This window comes from Periophthalmus magnuspinnatus, chromosome 10, assembly GCF_009829125.3.
Source record: "Periophthalmus magnuspinnatus isolate fPerMag1 chromosome 10, fPerMag1.2.pri, whole genome shotgun sequence".
NCBI classification, from domain to species: domain Eukaryota; kingdom Metazoa; phylum Chordata; class Actinopteri; order Gobiiformes; family Gobiidae; genus Periophthalmus; species Periophthalmus magnuspinnatus.
The window spans coordinates 27327650-27346012 of NC_047135.1; positions in this window are offsets into that span (position 1 = coordinate 27327650).

Sequence of the window (18363 nt, forward strand, 5' to 3'; positions counted from 1 at the left end):
TTTTTTTAAACTGTAAAAAAATAGCAAAACAGCACTTTTGAATGTACTCTTTCAATACATAAGCCTTCAATTTCAAAATGTGCATGTGGCCTACAGATTCACTAAAAGCTTTTTTAGTCATAATAATGCAAGGAAGTGAAGTCAGAAAGAATAAAAGATGATTCATGCTAGCCTTACATGACAGTCATAAAGCAGACTCCCAAACGTCCCCACTTGACAATAAAAAAATGTCAATTGTGTTGAAGAATTGGAACAGTGCAAGCCGCAGACCTCAAGGGGTTTTCATAAGCTTCTCAGAGTGTTGGCTCTTTCTACATTTTGTCCTAATGTTTGCTTCCATAAAGCCTGAGGAGTGGAAATGCCCTCACACCACAAGCCATCATTCTCACTATCCTCTCCACTCTGATGACACCACACACACACAAAATGGCCGCCCTCCAGAAGATGACCTAATGATGCTGTGTCCACAGTGGTTGCTTCGGTAAAGTGGATCATGACAAAACATGTCATTATTGAAGGAAAGCATCTCATTACATGCACAAATGTCACTCAGTAAGTTATGGAGATGTCCGGACACTGCTGAATGCTTAGTGAGGTGTGGACATTGTGCATAGTAAAAGTCAACAGATTGGACTGTACTGAGAGTTAACGATCGTTGAAATATAGAGTGAATTATAAAGAGTCGTAACTTCCATTTGTTGGCACACTTTAAGCTAAACGTATAATATTGGTCAATGTAGAGGAAGGAAATATGTAATGAAAGCTAGTTCATTCATGTTTTGTGTGAAACGTAAACCACAGGCACCTTTTAAGACATTTTTATTGAGTTGACATGAGTTTATTTTATTTGTAAAGGGATCAACACATATTAATGAACGTTTTATATGTAAATATGTTAAGATTATATGTATTGAGATCTTCATTCCCTTAGTAGGTTGAAGTCAAACAATCTACAAGACAGGAAAAACATAGCAACAAACACACAAAGGCAAACGTAACAACCCAGCACACTCATTATGCACAAACATAAAAACAGTTCATTTGAAGTTAGACCAAAAACCTCTCAATGTTAAAATTATGTTACACATGGTGATAATTTTGTTACACATGGTGACATATTTGACAATCCAACAACCATTGTTTTCAAGCTTTAGAAAATGCGGCCAGCGTTGACAGCTCGTGTATGAGCAGGCACTGTATTCCATGTCTGACTTACTCAACGAGTAAAAGATAGCTGTCCAAAACCACTTTGGACACTCTGAAGATTGTCAACGGGATGATGGTAGAAAACGTTTCAAATCTATCTAGACAATCTTTTTCCAAATTGAGCCATTTTGTCTTCCTGAAACAATTGGGATAATATTTTTTCCTCACTGTCTGACATGAAATCAGACTAAACTTTTCCTGTTTTAGGTCGGTTAGGATTACTAAAATAATTTCTATTTGCTAAATGCCAGAATAATGAAAGTTTTTTCATTTCTCCCCAAAATGAAACGGTTACATACAGTAAGATTACTATGCCTTTAAACAATTTGGGAAAACCCAGATGATGATGTCGTCATGTTTCTGGAAGCTTCTGATTGGTTTATTGACAGTTAATTAGAGACACATCTGTGGATGTATTTGAAGGCACATCTGAAACACACTGCTTCTTTGTGTAACATCATGGCTGACTTCTTTTGACTTTCCAAAGATATCAGGAAGAGAGTTGTGGATTTGCACAAGTCTAGTTCATCCTTGGGTGCAAGTCCAGCTGCCTGGTGCCACGTTCATCTGTTCAAACTATTATATGCAAGTATGAACACAATGGAAATGTCCAGCTTTGAAGAAAGTCATGAAAAATTGTATAAAAAATCTGTTTTACATTATTCTGGCATTTAGCAAATAGAAATATTTTTGGTAATTCTAAATGACCCAAAGCAGGGAAAGTTTAGCGTGACTTCATGTCAGATTGAGGAAAAAAAAAGTGTATGCATCTTTTAATATAATCTGTGTAATCTTCTGGTTTCAGCTGTATATATTGATAATTATCTTTGGCAATCTCGCCCATCCCTCAATTTTTGTCTATTTTCTTTACGACATGTACACTTATATTGGTTGATTAAAACTGCAGTTTCATTTTGTTGTGGTGCTAAATGAGAATACAATGTGCACAGGTTTATTGAACCGTTTTGAAAGCATACCTGTAGCTTTGTAGATGTAAAGGCTTTAAATGTTCTCAGTTCTGTGCCCTGTAATGGTCCAACAACACCACCCTATGCTACTGCACATCAAAGGCTTACAATGTCTGTCCGATCCATTACGCCTAACATCAGTGTGCCACACAGAGGACTCCCACACACACCTTTATCATGGTGTGGCTGTTCCCCTTCCTGTCCCTGTGCCCTGGGCCTAGTGGGCAGTGCCGAGGGAAAACCTGTACAAACAGAGCTGTATGTAGTAAGATTGTGAGGAAATAAGGGCCCTTAACATGAAAGGAAACTCACCGACATGTTGTGTTGTCGCAAGTTTGCTGGGATGTGACTTTGGTCACTGCTTTTACAGTGAGATAAAAATATATGTATATACCTGTTTATATATTTTTTGTGAGAATTTTTGTGTACCCAAACAATTGCATAACTTATTTCTAATTAACACTCCTAACAAATCACCCCAACATAAAAAAAACAACAGAATTTAATTTTTAAGTCACCTTGTCCCCATTTTTAAGATTTATACAACATTCATACATGCCTACCATTGCTTTCACATATCTCGCATCTCATCATTAAACCCTACCTTTCCGTCCTCCCGCCAATCCTGATGTCTGTTATAAGTTTGTCTCATAGTCTTTCATTTCATTTTTACATTGTCGTGAGGATCTAGATAGATTTAATTTTGTTATTGGCACTAAACAGTTCTAAAAATAACCCGCAATAGGAGAAATCAGCTTTATTTTTTACAATTATTATATGTTTTAAGGCTGTAAAACCCCTCACCACACACTTTATACACTTTTCTCAGACAGGAATTAACATTTTCTCACATTTCATCCCACAACCACCTTTCAAATAGAACGTCTAACTTGAGCAGTGCCAGGTGGACAAAAGGAGAGAGTGAGGGAAGGGTGAGGGGAAAGGAGGGGTGGTGGTTGGAGGTATAAGGACAGCGTAATCGGTCTAACAGGTATTAACGTTTCAAACTCCGCCACTGCAGCCAAGTGTTTGTAATCAGAAAAAAACTGGCTTTGCTCAGTCATATTGGATGTCACGTAGTACAGCGGTTCATACACTGTAAAAAAAAAAGCATGGAAAATTGTACCAAATAATCAGCAAGACCACGTAAAGTGACCTGCAATATAATTAGGGACCACTGTGCAACTTTTGGATCTGAGCTGCTATTAAACTCCACAAAAGAAGACGAATCTCATTATTTGTCTGATGTATTTTGACCTGTTGTATGCAAATAGTTATGCAAAAAAGATTCACATTTTTCCCCCCAGACAGTAATTTACTCTTATCTAGTTCCAGTACAATTTAATTTGCTCTACTATTACTATTTTACATTTCAAATTTAGCCTGTGTTTAACCTGACACGAGAAACCTGAGTGTTTGAAGTTGTTTCAGTCACACAATCCCATTTTAAAACAATCATAATTTATGCAGATTATGTTTGGGTTGCGTTTCTTAAGACTCCAAACATTTCAGTTCCTTTCCGGTGTCAGAGGAAACACGGGGAGTCTTTGTAGTCCAAATCTTTGGAGTGCAACCACCTTCAGCTATGACATAATTACCACGATGAAACAGTGGTAATGGAGGTTAGCGTTTGTCAAATCTTTATTGACTCACAACACATCATAAACCGTCATGGCTTGGGTCTCTAGGCGCTGCATACATCCCATAATGAGTACTGGGGGGTAGTGGGCTTGCTCAGTCTTAATAAATAACATGTGAGGATATCTGAAGGTTGCCTGTTGTATTCCTATTTCTCCTTTCTCTTCCTAGTCTATTCCTTTTCCAGCGTGGCTGACTGGTACTTGTAATGTCTTCCATCTGCAGGCTCCCTTCCCCCTCCTTCTCCTGATGCAGTTTTCTTATCTTTGCATGAGGTGAACTTTCCACATGGTGATATTGGAGTGGGCCGGCGCTTCCCGCTGTCAGAATCAGAGCGAACGCAGCGTGAGCTAGAATTCTTTCTTATGGATTTACTGTTCTTGAGACGTTTACCACATTAAAAGACCATCTATCAGGCTCGCCCCTATCGGATCTCGACGCTACTCCCGATAGCTGACCGTATCTGCGTTCTATTCGGGGGTATTGAAGATAAAGATGTGTCCGGTAGAACGTATGCCCCTACCCTCGCTCGTAAATAATTGCTTTCGCTTTCATTAGCTTCGCCGTACGTCAGTTTGAGCGATGGGCTACGGTGGAATGCTTACGATGATCCATGTTGCATTGAGACGTGTACCACCTGGTTTTGACATAGCACAGGCCTTATAGGTTGGAAACCGCAATGCGTTTCACAGGCCCGCCTCACCAGCAAAGGCGGACATATGATGGAGGTGTTGATTCGGAAGGAGTCAGAGTGAAAAGAAAATGTAATTCACCTCCGTTCACATGTAGAAGGTATAATTTGACAAGACGTAATCACAGCCTGGGAATACCTCAAGGCTGTTTCCACATTTGTCTTCACGTCTCATGAATCGTGGGCAACCAGACCACGCTGCCTGTGTATGAGCTATAGGTTCAGGGTCGAGAGCATTTAGCAGGAGGATTAACATGCTGTACATACTGATGGAGAAACTGGAACATCATGCAAACACCACACAGAAATTGGAATTCAACCTCGGACATCTGTTTTTGGAGATGGGAGTAGTCCGCCAATATATAATGTAGTGAAATAGTTGGACATGTTTGATTGATTGAAATCGTGGTTTCCAGTTGCCAAAGGCTGGATGTACACACTGTGATTCTGTAAGATTTTGTATGTTCCGCATGATTCCCAAACTCTCACTGTGCAACTGAATCTCATACAAGGAGAACCTGAGCACATGATGACGGAGGTGTGCACACTGTACTGAGTAATGGACTGATTCTTGTTGTTCACACTCTACAAACGACGTGAAGCTAGCCACGCATGTTTATAGTGCTGTGGACATATCATGAAAACATATTACCGTTGCATGAAAATCAGTTTTGTTTAAAATCAGGGGCATGTCTGTCTTTTATGCCTGCTCTAGGTCCATAAGAGTCATGACAAATATTTGCCTAACCAGCCAATCCCTTCTTCATTTTGATCGAAACCAGAAGGGTCTGGAACCGGACAATAGAGGGTGAAAATCCTCCGTCCTAACTTGAAACGGCGCAAGCACAGATGCTAATTTGACATCTCCACTCAAAAATCCTCATGAGATTCAGAACAATATGTAACTTATTTTACCTTAAATAAAAAGAGTGTGTTTCTCAGTCCTTTGTGTCTTTTTTTTATTATTATTTTTTACATGTAAGCGGCCATGTTTGTTTTTGACAATGCGTCTCTCTGATTGGTTAATCCGCTTGTCAATCACGCCCTCTGAAATCAGGGAGACAGGATACGCCTCCAGATTCACTCGTGTTAGTAAAGTTTTGTCAAAGTATGTGGTTCTGAAATCCCTGTGACTGTACAATCAGCAGTTGTGGGCTTGTGACCCCCGTACACAGCACTATATGGAGCATAGCCTGAATATATATACTGTAAATGGACGTAGCTATCCTGCTGGCCACCGCACTCCAAATAGGAAGTGATCATGGGCATGCTTCCGGCTTTATCCACTCTGGCTGGTTGCTATGATACGTGCAGTCGGAATTCCTCAACAACTACATTTGGGTGATGCCACACTCCTTTAGTCCACGTTTTTATACACTCTATGATACAGAGGTAGGGAAGATGCCAGATTTTAACACTGATGCACAACTTCAATTTGTATCACCCTAAAAATCAACAGTGGAGGCCTAGCTTAAAGCGATCTGTTAGCCATATATGCTGCGTTCAGACTGACTTTCTGCTCCTGATGTGGTAATGTGGTAATAATGTGGTAATACCTTTCTAAGTACAAAGTATGCGTTCTGGAAAATTCAACAGAAAAAAATAAATTCTTGAGATTCTTCATCAGAGGTGTTGATATGAAGCTGAAATTGTAATTCACTACTTTTCCCTCGCAGTATTATTTGACTAAATGTAACCACAACCAGGGGATCGCTAAAGGCTGTTTCCACATTTCTTTTCATGTCCCATAATATGCAAACAGTAGTGTCTAGACGTTGATTTGTTTGAATATATTAGAAGTGTTATGTCTCGCTTTTAGTTATGGCAGTATACTTTGAAATCCATATTTTCAGCGCGTCTGAGACACTTAACATTCAGGCTTTGGAGCTCGCTGGCCTCTCAGTCAAAAGCCTGCAGATCATTTCAGCTAGCCGACATGTTTATGTCCAAGTTCCATGATTCAAATTCACTGGAAGGACAAATTGATGTAGTTGAAGCGGTAAGCTAAACTACATTTCTTTTCATTGCCTGTGGACAATATAGCCAAGTGGAAAATGTGAGGATTTGGTCTTGCATAAACATCGGACTACATTGTCTGAATGCAAATTGTGTTCAGATTCAAAGTCGTTTTTAATATTATTTGTGTCTACTTAATTCAAGGTGCTTTATGTATTATAATTTTATTGGGAAAGACGGACACCTGCTTTTAGCCACGGAACATTTTATCCATGTTATTGCTTTGCCTGGAATATCAGATGTTTCGATCGCTTACAAAAATCATTCTAAAAGGTGTATTCTTATGGTGAGCGGGCTGGTGGCTTAAACTGCTTGGCTCAATGGAGAAAGGTCATGTTAAGGGCATGTTATGGCACATTTCAGAAAACACTTTAGCAACTTCATGGAGCGAAGCAGAAAAAGTACAAAAGTGCACTGCTTAAGGTGTATTATTTCAGATCTGTGTTTTAGGAAAGTCACTGTCAATATATTTCAACTGCCTTTCAACTGTCACAATCTAGTGTTGCTTGAGACATGAGCAGTCACTGTGTCACTTTACACCTTTGCGACCCATAATAATTAAATCTCTGTGGCTGATCTGCTACAGTAAACTATGAGATAAAAAAAAATCAGCAAAATCAGAAAAAAATGACAAAACGCAAACATCTGCTTTGTAAATGGTAAATCAGGCCTACCATATTAGCCACCAACGCACTGGATTTATTATATAATTTAGAGCAATTTAAACTAAAGTTCTATTACTAATCAAAAATGTCAACCTTCAGGTCACCAATCAAAAGTTTTGAAGATGTAACGATACTAACATCAGCCAATGAAAGCCATTCAGCCGACACATGGACCAAAGATGTTGTTATAGCTATTTATAAAAGGCAACTGATGCATACTGTAAAGCATCAAACTGATTCATTCTTCACTGACAGCAAGTAAACTCACCCCATCGTGTCAGTCGGACAGACCATTACACAGACCAAGTCCAGTTCCACATCAGCAGCAGCGTCTTCATCATTCAAAGAAATACCTTGAGTTCATCCATTATGAGAAGCCATGTTCAGTAAATAGTTGTGATTGGCCGATGGTAAGTTTGGTCAGGTGGACATCTGTTTTACCAGGAGTCAACAGTTTCATAAAATATAACAATTTTCTCATGTAAATTAGCGTTGGCAGCATACCCTTCTTTGGTCTGTTTTACTCCATCTTTGGAAATTGCCTTGTAGATTTGGCAGGCTGGATGTTGCTGTATATTACAACCAATTTAGACGATAATAGTTCAATCTGCTGTTTAAAAGGATAGCTCTTCATACTAGGAATGAACAAATGGGAACAACAGATTTTTATTTTATTTGTATCTTGATGGGTTAGAAATGTATAGCTACCATTTTAAACCTCAAAATAAATACATAAATAAAATCACACATCCTTTTTATGATGAATATCCATAAACATAACATTTCAATAAATTACACAATGGAAATGCATACGTTTCAAAAGTTTAAAATTGTATAATTCCTTCAGTCATAAAAATGCTGTACAGTTGTCCCTCGCTATATTGCCGTTTACCTGCCGCTTTTTCAGATTTTTTTTTACAATTTTGTTCTTTTTTTTTTTTTTTTTGTGTATGAACGTGGATTGTGTTCTGTGTCCTGATTGGCTAAGGGACTGTAGACCATTGTCAATCAGTTTCCTCTGCGCCGTGTGTCCTGTACAGTACATAATGCACTCAGCCAAATTTATATAAATATTCGATTGCAGTGTGACTCTGAAGTGCTGTATGTTTGCTCAAACAAGTTTCAGAAACGCTTTGGACTTAAGTGATTTTCTGCATGGAGTGATCAAGGAAGCTGAATATAATATACGAAGGTTTGAACTTTGAGAGTGTTTAAACAAGAGAGAAATGTGAGAAAATGTTAATGCCTGTCTGAGAAAAGTGTATAAAGTGTGTGGTGAGGGGTTTTACAGCTTTAAAACGTATATAATAATTGTAAAAAATAAAGCTGATACTTCGCGGTTTTTGCCTATTGCAGGTTATTTTTAGAACATAACCCCGCGATAAACAAGGAAGCACTATATTACTGTATGTATTTGAGCATTGTTGCATCTAGAAGTTGTCAAAATTATGTATTTTCAAGTATTTTCAAAATTCAACTGAAAAAAACTCATCTGTATAGTGCATCATCCCATTCTTTAAGCCAGAAGAGTGAATATTCATGCACACTCCCTGGCAAAAGCTTAAAAACAGTTTGTCTCTTATCTCTCTTCACTGGCTACTGCTTAATGGAGAAACGCATCTATAAAATTAAACCAATATGAAAATTCCGTCGTACAGTAGTGCTGCCAAAACATGTGCAAAATAAGCATGAATCACCAGTGTTCTCGTACCAAGATGTGACCACAGAGCCAAAGTCTTTCCATGATCCGTGTATCATCGTCTTCAGGCTCCAGTGCGCCCATTCCTCACCATACACGGCAATGCAAAACTAGCCTCATCTTGGCCCATAACTAAAAGGACTTCTTTAGCATCCTGCCGAGTTGTGGACAGATGTTAGCACATGACGAACGGTACAGGCACTTGCAAGCTCGCGTAGGCCAACCAGAGTAATCTATCTTCAACGCGTGGAGGGTCTTGGAAGAACTAAGACTAAAAAAAGCACTAAAATCTCTCACATGTCATGGGAATTTGTAGAGAAATATGCAAATGGAAAAAGATATGTTGATGAAGATAATAAACTTTGTTGTTTATGATCTTGTTGGTATCCACGGTCATTGAGAGACCAGCCAATCAATTTATGTCCATCTCCATGTGAAAGCAATGAGTAAAATCAGTAATAGCACTATAAACTACAAAATAAATTGGAAGTTTGGCATTCCTGAATAAAATGATTGCCATTAAGGGTCACGTAGAAAACAAAGTGAACCCTGTGCACTTACTCCAGACATTTTTGTCCAAATTGCACAGCTCTACTCCCATTCAAAATCAAGTTCAATATTACGCAAAATGGATTCTTGTGAGATTAAAGCCGTGTTATAATGTTTCCTCATCCAAAAACATACCTGGAGTTGTGTTTTGTTTCATTCACACATGCCTGAGTAATCCTGGTTTATTCGTCTGTCTACATCTCCAAAGCTCAAAATGCTCTGTTCCACCTTGTGATGTCATGAAGTGGTGGTTTTTAAGTGAAGAGCTACCTTTTTAGCTTTAGTTAAGTAGAATTTGGCAATTCCAGGGCTGAAATCATACACACGATTCTAGTGAATGTGCATAGAGTTTAAAAATAAAGCGGATCACTTCCTGTATTGCCACATGACATCACAAGGTGGAACGGAATGTTTTTCATTTGAGAGAAGAACTCAGTCTAAATATGCGGGGTTAGTGTGTTAAACATGTGGGAATGAAACAAAACAAAACCCCAGGTGTGTTTTTGATGAGGAAACAACATTATAACATAGATCAGTCAGAGTCAGTCACGTAATATGGGCCCTTTAACTATGGAAATTTTGTCAAACAAGATTGAGGTTTTCATTTTAAATAAATAAATAAATCAATACACTCCCCCACTTCATAAAAGACCATCATATTCTAATAATGTCCAACAATTATTTTAAACTACTTGATAAAGACATGTCACTATATTCGCCTTGTCATCAAAAGTTTCTCCTAAAACTACCGAGGGACATTTTTGGCCTTCTCTCTGCTCGCCCCAGACTCCCAGATTATGCCAAAAAGCGTTGTCAACAGATGGCGAACTTTGCATGTGGTTGAAAGTACTCATTGGCCAACAAAGAAAATCTATCTTCAACTTGTAGAGGGTCTTGTACGCGATCTGAAGCAGCGTATGTTCTCACAAGCCTGCGGAAGGGTTAGAAGTCCTGTGCCACCGAGCCAGATGTTCTACAAAGAAATGGGAGAAAGCCAGAGAGAGGGAGATGTGGCTCATTTAAAATACTGTGATGTGGGCACGGTGAGGAGCAGAGCACATGGCGACGGGGAGTTCAGTGTCTGCTTTGGCAAGATTCGCGCTAATGGTTTTAAGGCGTGATGGCTGAAATCGAAACGAAGAGATAACTGTCAGACTTCCATCGTTGGCTTTTTTGATTGTGTACTTTGAAATATGGCTTCTCAACTTCAGTAATGTCGAGATGGATTGGTCCAAGATGTCTGTATCGGAGAGATTGCTCAAGTCGTCGCACCAGCGTATGATGGATTATTAACATACATGCGTGCAGCTGCTTTTATTGGCACGTTCGGAAAGTTATCAGTATTCCAAAAACAAAAACTCGAAAGATAAGTTGAAATTGCACATCCGTATTTGTTTCATGTAAAAAAGTGGTGTTTATCTGCTAGTTAAAGGGCACATATTACGCTGTTTTGTGATCTATGTTATAACGTTGTTTCCTCGTCAAAACACACATGGAGTTTTGTTTAGTTTCATTCACGCGTATTTAACACACAAACTGCATATTTAGGCTGAGTTCTTCTCTCAAGCAGAAAACACTCTGTTCCACCTTGTGATGTCACGTGGTAATACAGGAAGTGCCCCACTGTGTTTATAAAATTCATACATCTTCACTAGAATCGTTTGGCAATTCCAGTGTTGAAAAACCTGAAAACTACCGCTTCATGATGTCACAAGGTGGGACAGAGCATTTAGAGCTTTGTAGATGTACTGTACTGTAGATTACTCAAACATGTGTGAATGAAGCAAAACACAACTCCAGGTATGTGTTTTTTTTCAGATGGCCAACCTGAGTAGAGAACATAAATCACACAACCGAACTTACCCTCATCCCAAAACATTTTTAGCGATGTATCAGACCCAAGTTTAAAGTGACACATCCCACAACCACATTTCAAACAGAGCATCTAACTGTGAGCAGTGGCAGGTGGACGAAAGGAGAGAGTGAGGGAAAGGTGAGAGGAAAGGAGCGTTGGATATGGGGGTATAAGAACAGTGTGATTGGTCTAACAGGTATTCGTATTTCAAACTCCGCCACTGCAGCCTTGTTTGTGTTTGTAATCAGAAAAAAAAAAAAAAAAAAAATGGCTTTGATCAGTCTTGTGTGATGTCACATAGTACAGCCGTCCCTGTACAGCGTTTCTCTTGGGGGTTACGTTCTAAAAATAACTCGCAATAGGTGAAATCTGTGAAGTAGTCAGCTTTATTTTTTACGATTATTATAGACGTTTTAAGGCTGTAAAACCCCTCACCACACACTTTATACACTTTTCTCAGACATATTAGCATTTTCTCACATTTCTCTCATGTTTAATTAATAAATTGTGACTCACGCGTTTTTCGCAGTTCCTCTGACCGCGCCTCTTCGTCCTGGCGCCGCTCCACTGTAGTGTCGATCGAATGTTTATGTAAATTTGGCTGAACACATTCTGTACTGTACAGAAGGCACGGCACGGAGGAGATGGATTGACAACGGTCTACGGTCCCTTAGCCAATCAGATCGCAGAACACAATGCACGTTCATACGCTGTAAAAAGCATGTCAAATTGCACAAAAAAAATCCACGAAAGCTAAACCGCGAAAGGTGAACCATGATATAGCGAAGGACAACACACAGGAAGCTGCAAATTTACCTAGCACTAAAATTATGAAGAAACATTATTACCATTAAAACACTATATGCACAGTTTAGTAATTAAAAAAAAAGTTAATTAAATGTTTAGTTCCACTTTAAGATTGTCACAAATAGAAGTTAGCAGTTAGCAGAAGTTAGCAACTTAGCATTCAAACAGCACAATAATTTTAACCTTGCAAAGAGGTCAATCTTGACTTTGCTTACCAGAAATCATTAGTTCGTTTATTGTGTTTTCTACTTCTCCTGCTGTTGCTGCTTTAACTTATAACAGAATTTCCGACAGTTTGCCAAAGTGACTCATCCACTTGTAATTAACTTTGTCTACTAACCAACCTTAAAAGTATGAAGCTTACATAGACCTTGGCTGCAGGAGTAACCGCACATGACCCCAATGCTACGGGTGTTTTCAATGTTTTATGTTTAAAGCACCCGCCCATCAGCCCCGCTATCTGACAGACGATGCATACCTTCAATAAACAGTTTAGAAAATGGTTAGCCGATATGCGATACGTCTTAGAGGTTCCAAACTGAGATTTGCGGGGATTATGTGCAAGGGAGACTTCAGTGCAGTGGGTTTATCTGCTGTATCATCTGGAGGGGCGCTTCTCATAAGGGCGAGGGGCTGGAATTGGCCACAGATGTGTTCCTCTAAATGATAATCCTGTCACTGATGACTGCACAGGGCTAAAGAGCGTTCCATTAAACTGGGATTAGGGCAGAGCGGTAAGGACAAACAGAACGAGATGACAGTTCAAACTAATGAGGAGGAGTGATTTTAGACCTATTTCACATTATAAAGTTAGTATATAGAGATTGGTATTGTGATCACACTGTTTTTTTTTTTGTTTTTTTTTCTTAAATCATACTTAAATCTATAAATTGCAATATAAGCAGATAATTATTTTGAATTATTATTATTTATTTTTTTTGGGTGAATTGCATAACTGGTCTAAAACAACTTACAAAAAGCTGACTTCCTGTTTAAAATAAAAATAAAACAGCATAATTAATAAGCGTATTTGAATTCTTCATATTTGAATTTTGACCTAGCAAACAGTGGATTCTCATGTTTCTGAAAAATATATGATTATTTATGACTTAGAATATACATATACAGGGGGAGGTGAAAACTAAAATATCCTGATATCTCTAGCCCCAGATGTAGGACAAACATAATACAATGCTGAGTAAGCACCAATTATAACAAAGCTAAAACCTTATAAATATTGATGTTGCATTATATGTCCACCAGCAACTTAATACAGCTTAACTTTTGTTTACGGTTTAAAGTTTTTGGCTAATTCATCTCTTTGGACATTTTGAAAGCTTGCACAGCAACAAGTATTTGATTGTTCGAAATGCTGGTGGTATCTGTTGCCTTGTTTCCGTTGGTCACTTAGGAACAGCTTGGTGGGATCCAAAAGTGTTTCCACTGTAACCCGCACTGGCCTGTTTGAGGGGTCCAAAGTGGACCCTGGGGGGTAGTACGTCCCAGAGAGGTCTGGCTCTCTTCAGCCCACGGTACACTTTAGCGAAGGAGGGCTGCACTCCAGAGTAAAATGACTGAAGAAGAGAGAACACAGACTCAGGGAAAAAAACAAGACGGCAAAAAGCAGATATAAGCAGAAAAATAATAATTTCTCACGCCGACTTGATCCTGTGATTTCCAGAGATGGTAATTTGTATCTTGAGTTGAAATGCTTTGCAAAACAACGCTAGTGCACTTTGGCAACAGCTGTTTTTCTGTTCATCCATGCACAGCACTCTCTCCAAGAACTAAAATATTACATTTCCAGTGCATAACACAACTAACTTTAGCCAAATACCTGATTATGGTTAAACAGTATAACTCAGGTATGATTTTAATTTAAATTTTTATAATCTTTTTCTTTAAAAACATAAAAATATTTGTTGTGTTTGGGTGACAGCAGTTGTATCACGTTCATATCTCGTAGCAGACCCCAGCCTCTGGACTCGTGGCTATGCCTGCAGCACACAGACACAGCTCAGTTGGAGATGGCCCCACCAAACTGACCCACACCAAGGTGGCCCAAGCGTACCGCGCCAAACGAAACATGGCTTATGGTTACCGTGGAGTAATCATGAATATCGTAGGTTTTGGTTGGCAGTATCAAACCGTACGATACCAGATTCTAATGGAAACAGAACCATGTAGGAGTACTTTAGTAGCTGGTACGACACAGCTAAAATCACTGACCTTACAAGACTTGTTCTTAGATATATCCATGTATAGGCTGTGTGCAACCTAAATGGTGATAAGTGTGTTTATAGAAGATAAGACTGGAGCTAACTGGCCCTATGACATAACAAAGCACTTTTAAATGGCTGTTTATCCATCTATATATTACACGTTCCAAAAAAATCCAAAAGTTTATGACTATTCCTGCCAATCATCTGTTCTTCACTGTTTTTAACGCTGTTCTTTAAGGCCCCAGACATATTTACTGCAGCGGTTGAAACCTGAGTGGAAAGTGTGCTGGAGGCCATGTCTACTGAGGACATATACTGACACAATATATTCCCCTGATATAGATATTACATTTATTATTACGCTGCTGGGAACTTTTAAATACTTGGCCACTTATTGCAGATTCAAATTTGATGAATGGTCCAGATATTTTACTAAAGGTTTAAACATTTTGGGCTATGGTTTCAAAGCAGAGGTCACCAAATTGTTTTCCTTAGAATTTTTATAAAGCATATTCTTAGTGCTATGTGTATATCCATTTCCATTTCATGCAAAGCTTTGTTAATTTTGGATTTGTTTCTTGGATGGATTTTGGTGCGTTCGGGAGGGCCACGTTGACCCACATCTCCCCTGGGTTTCTCCTCTCAAAAGCTGGTTCTGCTCATGCTCTTCTAAAATGAAAGGCCATTTTATTTAGAATAGGGAAAAGTCTATTATTACGTTTTGTGGTAGTTTTGGATGAGCTTTTTCATCCAAATATTTCAGTGTGTATTTTTATCTGGAAAACTAGCGGTAGCTCTGTGAATATTCCTGTTGTGTCCTTGGGCACTTGAATGTTTGCAGTGGTCCAACGTTTTTCCTCACTTACCTTTTGCATTCCCAGCAACCTAATTATTCACTGCAATGAGTTTATGAGCGCTTTTCACAACTTTCAGAGACCGGAGTGGAGTTTCGCCATGACGGTAAAGCTAACAACAAGAAGTAGGCTAACGTGCACTTCCAGATTATTGGACGATAAAATACTTTCTTATTGGATGCATACAGTACACAGCAGATTTACTTCTACCTCAAGAGCTGCTACAATATATCTGTGCAGGGGCAAAAAATTATACAGGGCATTTAAAGTTTTATACTGTATATACGACTAAATTAAAAAGTTAAAGCTGAACTGTGTAACTTTTCTCTCTGCTTGTCGCTTTGAAGATGGTATTGGAAACAAGACTAGTGACCCCCAGACCATATTACAGGTCAGATCTGTGGTGTTGGGACCCTGCTCCATGTAAGAATGCATGTTTATTAGCAGTAAAACACACATAATTGAGTAAATGCAACATAGACAAGTTTAATGCAGCACTGTGGAACATTCTAGGCAAAGCAAAAACATCTCCACGAGGACAATAGATGATTTACACGCCGCGAATTTGCAAAGTGCAGCTTCAAAGACTACTTTAAAGTTTTGTATACACCTGTGTAATCACTCTGGTTGATGCTGCCAAGTTATGTGTACTGTGCATGCAAAAATAATATAATGTTGCTTTAAACAAACGTCTGAATCATCCATTACCGTCATAAAAAGTTTTAAATGTTGAAGTTCTGTCAATCTGTTTACCGCTGAGCTTGAGAAATGATTCCAAAACTGAGAGAAAAGTCGTGAAGTAGTTGTTGGGGGATTATTCATCACGACACAAGGCTGTTATGGTTGTCACAAATGCAATGTTCCACAGATGTTCTGCAAAGTGCAAATCTGAGTTTATTCTGCTCCCAGTCTGTGCCCTGTATGACAAATGGACCATCGATTGATCACTGAGACATGAAGTATTTTTGTGTACATTTGGCTCTTATTTACCAGGAGGATTGGTGTTAGACTGAAACGATGTTTTCAAGATCAGACATGAAGTTTTCAAGTTCAGATTATATTGATTTTTTATTTCTTCATTGTATTGATCTATTTTAGTGTAGTCATACCCACTCATGCCAGATCAGAAACTTTATTCATGACTAGATATATTGATTGGCTGATATAGTAGGGCAATATTTGGAGTCTTTTAGGGACTTTCAATTCAGTTCAATTCATCTTTATTTTGGACTTATGATACATTTTCAAAAACAGACAGGGACAGTGGCAATACAAACAGTAAACATCTACATTTAAAAAAGACAGCCATAACAATATCTCCACATCTTGGACTGAGTGAATTACACAACCCTATGTTTGTGAGATTATTTCATTTTCTGACTTATGCAATCTGCAAATAAAACTGTACATTAAAGTTCTCAGTACAGCTTGCAAAGTGTTCACCCATGCAGTAACAAACATCTCGGTCGCACAAGTCCATCACGGCCTCCTCGAGAGCACCCGTAAAGCGTCATTATAAGCCACCTGCAGCCTTTAGAGACTGGCTTTTTTGTAATAAGTCCAGAGTTGTGCAGTGTATTAAACAACATCAACTTTACATCATCAGAACATGACCCAAACTTAAACAACAGAGTATTAGCTTGTGCATACAACATCCTGCATTGTCTATAAATATCATCATCCTCTGCCATGTCCGCAGTGATGATACGCCCAAGATATTTAATTTTAGCTGTAACCTTCAACACAACATTAGACAGGCAAAAATCAGAATATCTCATGTGTTTATCCTCTTTGGTCCTACAGATCATGATCATACTCTTAGTTGCATTATACTTAATATCATGCTGCACACCATAAGATGAATAGATGTTGAGTAGCTGCTGTAAACCAGCGGTTATCGGATATTGGCCTTAAATCTCCAGCATAGGCCGATATTTAGTTTTTATTCAATCTGCTGCCTAAAAATACACACTTTAACGCAAGGAGATAAAATGTGACTATAACGCTCTCCTAAAAGTTTATGATTAAACTGGGTTTGAAGGGAGTTTGCTGTAAACCTAATGTACATAATTTGGAGAATATAAACAAAATATTGGCAGAGCTTATCCGCCTTTGGTTGCTCTGAATTCTAAACAACAGGTATAGGCATCGGCCATGAAAAACCCATATTCGTCAATCGATATTAATGACCACACAAACAATTTGATGGAATTTGCTTACAGTACAGCATTGAAAAGAACCTCACTTGCTTATGTCATCAACACAGACAGACAAAACATTAAAAATAGTCCAGAGTTTCGTTAAGTTTTGTTATGATACGGGGGATAACACTTTTTGTATCAACCAGGATTTCCACTGTTGTGCTCTGAAAATAAAAACTTCACACTGAGAAGTTTATTTTTTCGAACAGGAACAAAATTGTGAACATCTTTGAAGGCGTCACCTGCAAGCCAGATTCGCAGCATGCCCGCACAAAAAAAACAAAAAACTGGCTCTCCATGAAAAGGTTCCATTCTGGTAGACAGCCTGCACGGTCACACCCAAACTTGGAACAAAGCACTCCTGTTTGATATTGTTACCAGACCCCTGTACTCCGCTTGCAGGCCCAATCTTAGGTTCCTGTTTGAACTCTGTGACATCACATTCAGAGGTAGATGAAGAATGAATGATAAAAGGCTCGCAGGTTATCGAATGCGCACAGCTGGGTTTGCCATCATGTCTGTGTTGATGAGGAAAAGATCGAAATCGAGCACCAGAGGTCGGTAGAGTAGCCAAAAACTGTACTCAAGTAAGGGTAATGTTACTTCAACATAACATTACTCAAGTAGAAGTACAAAGTTCAGCAAATTACTACAGTAAGAGCAAAAAAAGTCTTTGGGAAAACTTCTGCCCAAGTAAGAAAATAATAACTGTCTAGACATAACATCTGATTTATAATTTGAATTCAATATAATTTGAAGGACAAAACATGAAAGAATGCGCACAATCTGGTATTTTCAAAGGATGGACACAAAAATGAGAAAAACTAAAATATCTGAAGGAGCAATATGAAAAACACAAATGTTCAAATCATTTCATATTAATATAAAGCGCTTTTATCGAGGGAAGAGTAACCAAAACTTTAACTTGAGTAAGAATACCGTTACTTCCATGAAAATTTGACTCGACTAACTGCTAGAAAAGTACAATTTCT